The sequence below is a fragment of the Neolamprologus multifasciatus genome, chromosome 7, assembly GCF_963576455.1.
Source record: "Neolamprologus multifasciatus chromosome 7, fNeoMul1.2, whole genome shotgun sequence".
In the NCBI taxonomy this organism is placed as follows: domain Eukaryota; kingdom Metazoa; phylum Chordata; class Actinopteri; order Cichliformes; family Cichlidae; genus Neolamprologus; species Neolamprologus multifasciatus.
This window is the reverse complement of record NC_140445.1, coordinates 55,719,019-55,725,112: the sequence shown is the minus strand read 5'-3', so window position 1 is coordinate 55,725,112 and position 6,094 is coordinate 55,719,019. Positions and strand designations below refer to the sequence as shown.

The 6,094-nt window shown below is 37.7% G+C and overlaps 1 long non-coding RNA gene across 1 annotated transcript; it reads left to right on the top strand.

Annotated features, from left to right (window-relative positions):
* Positions 1-2,657: 2,657 nt before the first annotated feature.
* On the top strand, positions 2,658-5,435 carry LOC146515553 (uncharacterized). Its single transcript, XR_014875446.1, has 2 exons — positions 2,658-4,433; positions 4,825-5,435. It is a non-coding gene; the product is annotated as an uncharacterized LOC146515553 (long non-coding RNA).
* Positions 5,436-6,094: the final 659 nt, after the last annotated feature.

Here is a 6,094-nt window from a genome sequence, read left to right as displayed (position 1 = left end):
TAATATTTAATAAATATCATTGAGACTCTTAGAGGACGATGTTTCTCTTGGAACCCAAGGACAAATCCAGTCACATCCATCACTGGTGTGCTGTCAGACACAGGCGTATGTGTGGCCGACTGAGATTTCTTTTTTATTTATTTTATCCCATTTCAGACAACAACTGTTATTTTTAAACACAGAAAATAAGAACCTGTCTTACTTGAAAGCTGAGTCCTCTGTTTGGTGTCAGTCAAATCAATAAAACACTGAACCTACCCACACTTTTCTTCTGCAAGGTGTAATCTGATTGACTGCAGGGCTGCTTCTTTCCACAGCTGGTTTCTATTACATTCTCCTGAAGTCGCTGAAGCAGCAGACATGACATATCACAAACCGGTTCTATCTGGTTAATTAAAAACTTTGTGGGAAGATACACATATCTAATGATAAAGTCAGAAAAAATGTTTATATTGGTGGCAGCAGTAGTAGACAGGCTCATTTTGTCATTCAGCAAAGCAATTAGAGAAAACCCCTAACGCACTGGGATTTATGGCTAGTTGGAAACTTCTCACTGATCTGACCTAAAATTATTCATTTTCAGAGGCTTTAAGATGAACAAAGACAGAATTTCTTTGAATTTAGCATTTTTAACACTGCCCTTTAAACAACAAGTTAGAGTCAGGAGCTGTGGTTCAATCTGATTTGAACTGTAATATAAAGGTAAGTAATTAATTTTCTATTAATAAACATACTATACAAGTATGAGTTCTGTTATTAACTTAAGCAAAGAGACATCACTGAAAGGTGTTGATATAAAAAAAAGGGCAAGGTCTAATGTGCGACTTATCCAAGGTGATCTAATGGAAGCGGACGAGCTTCCTGTTTTCTTTAGCCTTTTAAGAATCAAAATTTAAAATTTGATTCTTTTATACTGATAATTGCTAATTACATGCTGTAATTTTTACATCAGTTAATTTTTATCTCAGTTAACTGCTTTTTATATAGCCTCTGAAATTATTTGAATTAAAGTTGAGAGACACTGTATTTGTTTAAGCTCCTATGTATTATGTGCAAAGTATGATACCATAACCGCTGCTGTTTCATCTCATTGTTCAACTTTTTTGGTAAAATGATACGGGTTTAAGGTTAGTGCAATCATCCTGGGTATTTTTTGTCTGTGTTGGAGAGTGTCTCACAGACCACTGACCTGATTTTCACTTGGGGCTTAAATGTTGGGGAATAAAGTATGTCACCATTACGTGCAGTCACACTGGGCTCATCCTATTCTGGTCATCTTAATGTGTGCTGCAGGGTTTTTGAGCCTCGTGATTATAAAATCATATAAAGTAAATGTCACAAAAGTAAAAAGAAGAAAAAAGAAAGAAAACTCAGAAAAGTGTCACTGTGCTACAGTCAGTATACGATCTCACAGTGGTCCCTTATTCATTTAGCAATATAATACTTATAATTTCACACATTCGAGGAGGGAATTGGAATTGAAACCCTCAATAACAATCAACATTTTTACTTTGTTCTTCACTTTTTTAAGGTCAGTAAACACAGATGAGTGGGAATGCAATCAACCATGAAGAGGTTAGCATGATTATTTGATTACAGTATTGCTAAAACCTGATTCAAATATAGAAAAAAAAATCACAAATCACAAAAAAGTCGTGCTTCTTCATCAAATTACTGCTCAGAAATAATGAAATTTTCCATTTTGAAGACTAGACAATCAAAAAGTAAGTGAGGATCAAGTAGGTGAGGGAAGGACTGGATGCAAAGTCAAGCTTTGGGAAGCACATGTAATCAAAAACATCTCCATCATTGCTACTTTCAGTAAATCAAAGGTGGTGTGGTATTATTGGTAGCGTTCATTGTGTTTGCAGATTGGCTGCTTCATCAGTGTTAATTTTGACAGCAAACTTTCTTAAAACTTTTTTAGTTTTAGTCATAGTTTAGGCATCAAATTCTAATTGACTAAATACCATCTTTTTTACTGAGAGAACAATTGAGCAGTTCGCACTGTTTTACAATTAGGCAGTTAAAAGTTCAGGTTGCATGTCATGGTTCTGGGTGTTTGACCCAACTTTTGAGTTTATTGTGTTTTTTCGTTATTATGATGATTTAAGTTTCACTAGTCAGTCCTGAGTTTTTCTTGCTGTTTTCAGAGTTTTCTTGTGTTTCGTGTTTCCCCTCCTTATATCTCCTCCTTGTCCCCTCAGCCTGTCTAGTCCCCATGTGCGTCAAGCCGCATGGATTAGTCTGTGTCTTAGAATTTCCTGTTTTATTTTGACAGTCTCCTGTCCTGTGTTCAGTTTTGCTTCCTCTTGTGTCATTAGGTCTGTTTATCACAGCTATGTTCCCCATGTGTTTCCACTTCCCTCGTCACCCCATGTGCATTTATTGTGTGAGTTTTCCTTCGTTCATTGTCAGGTTGTTTGTTAGTCTTCCCCATGTTCCCGGTCTCTTGGTTTTTTCCTTGTTACCTGTGTGTTGCTCTGAGTTTATTTTCTCCCAGTTTAGATCAGTTATTGGCTTTTGGTTTTTCTTATTTTTGTACCTTTGTGTTTTTCACCTAAAAAAACAGCTGCTTTTTATTATTAAGTTCCTGTCTCCATGTGTCGTCTACGCCTGAGTCCTCACCTCACACACGATCTGCAGATTGTTGACATTGCACAGCTGTGGACTTATCTATGTCAGACAGTCCGCACAAGGAGAAGTGAAGTGCAATTCATAATTCAAAGCATATTATTAGACAAATGAAAACAGGAAATCTTTGTGATTGACTATCGATGGGGAGATGGAATAAAAGAAAAGACCCAGCCGTTTTTGGTGTGGTGCCGCTCTATCTGTAGTTTGCATGTTCTCTGGGCCTGTATGGGTACCGTGGCTTCCTGCCCTGCTTGCTAGGTTAATTAGTGATTCTAAATTGGTTGTAGGTATGAGTGTAGAGGGTTGTCTGTCCTGTGTGTTGGCCCTGGGATAGACTGGGGAACTGTCCAGTATGTACCCTGCCTTTAATCATATCACAGGTTGGATAGGTTCAGGCTCCCACCGTGATCTTTAACTGGATTAGTGGAAGACAATTTACAATGAACGGCTCTCTTTTTTTGGGTTTGTTTTCAGTGTTTGACACAACTGTATTTTGTGTTTGTTTATCATTTTATTCATGTATGGTCTGTTACGACCCGGCTCTGCTAGGCAACAGGGGATGTAACATAAAAAGAAAAACAGAAGGTTTATTACCACAACTGAAAACCGTTAGTGAAACAACTCACTAGGCAATGGGGTGATTTAAACAAACAACTCATATATTCAAATAACACTAGTGGAACACTAATCATCTAAACATCTCACAGGCAGCTACTCAAAACAAAGGTTCAAAAGGCAGCAATGCAAAGGCAGGAGGGACAATCTGCACAGTCTACTCAAATCAACAAGTCCCCCTCCAAATGAAGCGTCCTCAGCCTTTTATACTCCCAGGTAAATGCAGGCAGCCGTGTCATTGGTCCACTGTGTTCAAGGATCCTGTAGCAGCCAATGGTGTGTGTGGACTGCCACACTCCGATCTGCATGAAGTTGGGCGGGCATAGGTCCCTGGCCAGCCAATCACCCGTGAGTCCTGGAACGCTTTGATTTCCATAGAGGAAGGTGGGGCCACATGAGGCCAGGGGCCATAACAGGTCCCAAGAGGCTGCAGAGCTGCAGAACAAATATAAAAGATAACATTTCCAGTGAGCTGGTGGTGAATCTACAGCTGGAGCATGGTGACACAATCATGAATTACATACTTTGCATAAATGAATCCACAAATCACAGAAATCAAACACATATCTGCTTTCTAGTGTCTTATAACTCTCTTACATGAGACTACACTTAAAGAAACTTACAGTTATGTAACATCTGCTTTCTCTCCAGTAGCTTTTTTTATTGGTTGCATTTGGAGACGGGACCAAGTTTGTCAACCCATCATGCTTTAACTTGTCATATGAATGCAAGTGTTACTTTTTTAGTAACACACTGTTGAGAGTTTTTAGTGTGCTTGTAACAAAACAAGTGTTTCACAAACCCTTCAAAACACAGTTGCACTTCCTGGTTTGGTCGACACAATTTCTGAAGGATGCAGAGTGTACATTTAAAATGAGCAGCACACAACTGTTAGTGTTTTTCGGGGCATTATTTTGTGCTCCATCCAGAGTCTCCCTGTTCATAAAAATCCTTTATTTTCCCTCTTCTCTTGTTCCTCCACAACAGACAGTCGTCTCAGTGAAGCAGCCGTAATAAAAAAAACAACAACAATACACACTTCCCTTCCTCTAACACACCAGCTTTAGCTGTTATTTTTTTACACAGGAAGTCATTGGAGACAAGCTGAGACATAGAAGATCATCTCTCATACGATAAACTGGAAATGTGGCTGAATCAGTTGGCTCTGGTGTTGCTCACAGGTAAGTTTATGATTTCTTAGTGAATACTTTCAGGGTTTAGGTCTGTTAGTCAAAGTTTTTAATTTTTGACATTTTGGTTTAAGATCTTAACTTTTTATTATTCTGAAAGTGAATTTGATTTGCTGTGATATTTGTGAGTCTTTGATTTAGGTGTTTTACGTCATGTGTTGCTCTTTTGAGGTCCCATATTTTGGTTTGTGATTTTTTTGTTACTGTAGTTTAATAAGCTTTAGTTGTATTGTAGTTTTTTGGTTTTTATAGAGTTTTGGATGCCTGTTCAGGTGAGTTTCTGTTGTAGTGTTAGTTCTGAATTCTTGAATTGGATTTAGTTTTAGTTCCTTCATTGGGGTTGTTATCTGTGTCATGTTCCTCTTGGTTCCTTCTTCTGAAGGGTCATCAACACAGCCCAGAAGATCACTGGCTGCTCTCTGCCCAGTCTGGAGGCCATTGCAAACTCTCAATACCTCAGCAGAGCTGGCAATATCATTAAGGACTACTCTCACCCCAGTAATAAACTGTTTGAACTATTACCGTCAGCCCGACGGTACAGGTCACATAAAACCAGGACAAACAGATTCAGGGATAGCTTCTTTCCCAGAGCTATCACCGTAGTAAATAAACAATTGAACCTGCTTAACTATACTTGCCATTGTCACTATATTATGCTGCTATTCATACTATAATTATGTTATGCTGCTATCCTGTATATATCGTACTTATTATTGTCTGAGTACTTCGGTTGTTTTATTGTACTTTTTATATTTTACATTTATATTTATTATTGCATTTTGCACCAAGGGAGTGGCACTCCAATTTCGTTGTACTTTGTACAATGACAATAAAGGCTATTCTATTCTATTCTGTCTCAACTGCTTGTGCTTACACAAATGCTCCCTTGTCTGTCTTTATGTTCAGTGAATTTGTTTTTGATTATTTCCTGTTTTACTCGGTTTAACCTTTGTCCTCTGATTCCCATGCACTGTTGTTCTGCTAAAAACTCCACTCTATGACTCAAAATTGATATCTAACACAAATAAAATAAAAAATTAAAACAGAAAAAACAAAAGGTATAACATTTCTTCTTTTTTCTGTCTACAGTGGTAGCAGCAGCTGTGGCAATATCGGGCCAGACTCACGTATTTCTGGATAAAACCCAGACAAGAGTGATTGCTCCATCTGGGTCATCTCTGACTTTGCACTGCTGCTTGAGCACAAAGAAATATGAGAGATATCAAGTGTCTTGGTATTTTAGCTCACATGGACCTTCATTCAGCAACTCAGGGAATCTGTGCAGTAAAATAATTAACAAGTTTGCAAACAGTTCCACTGAAGGCAGTGAAAATAGACACATTTTATCTGTTGTTAATGAAACATACAGTGGATGGTACTTTTGCAAAATCACAGGAGAGGTTCCCAGTTTAACAGAAATTCGGAGCAATGGAAAAGAAGTACTGGTTTGTAAGTATTCTTGTAGTGACATTTTACTTTAACTAGCATGTGTGAGCAAATATTTAATAACTGGTTTAGTTATACATTTTGATACTAATTTATATGCTTTACCCACTGATACTTCAAATAAACTGGCTTAGAAAGATTAAATGAATGCTCATCAGAAACTATTATCTTGCCCACAGCAAACATTTTTCAAAGAAGAAGAAGAA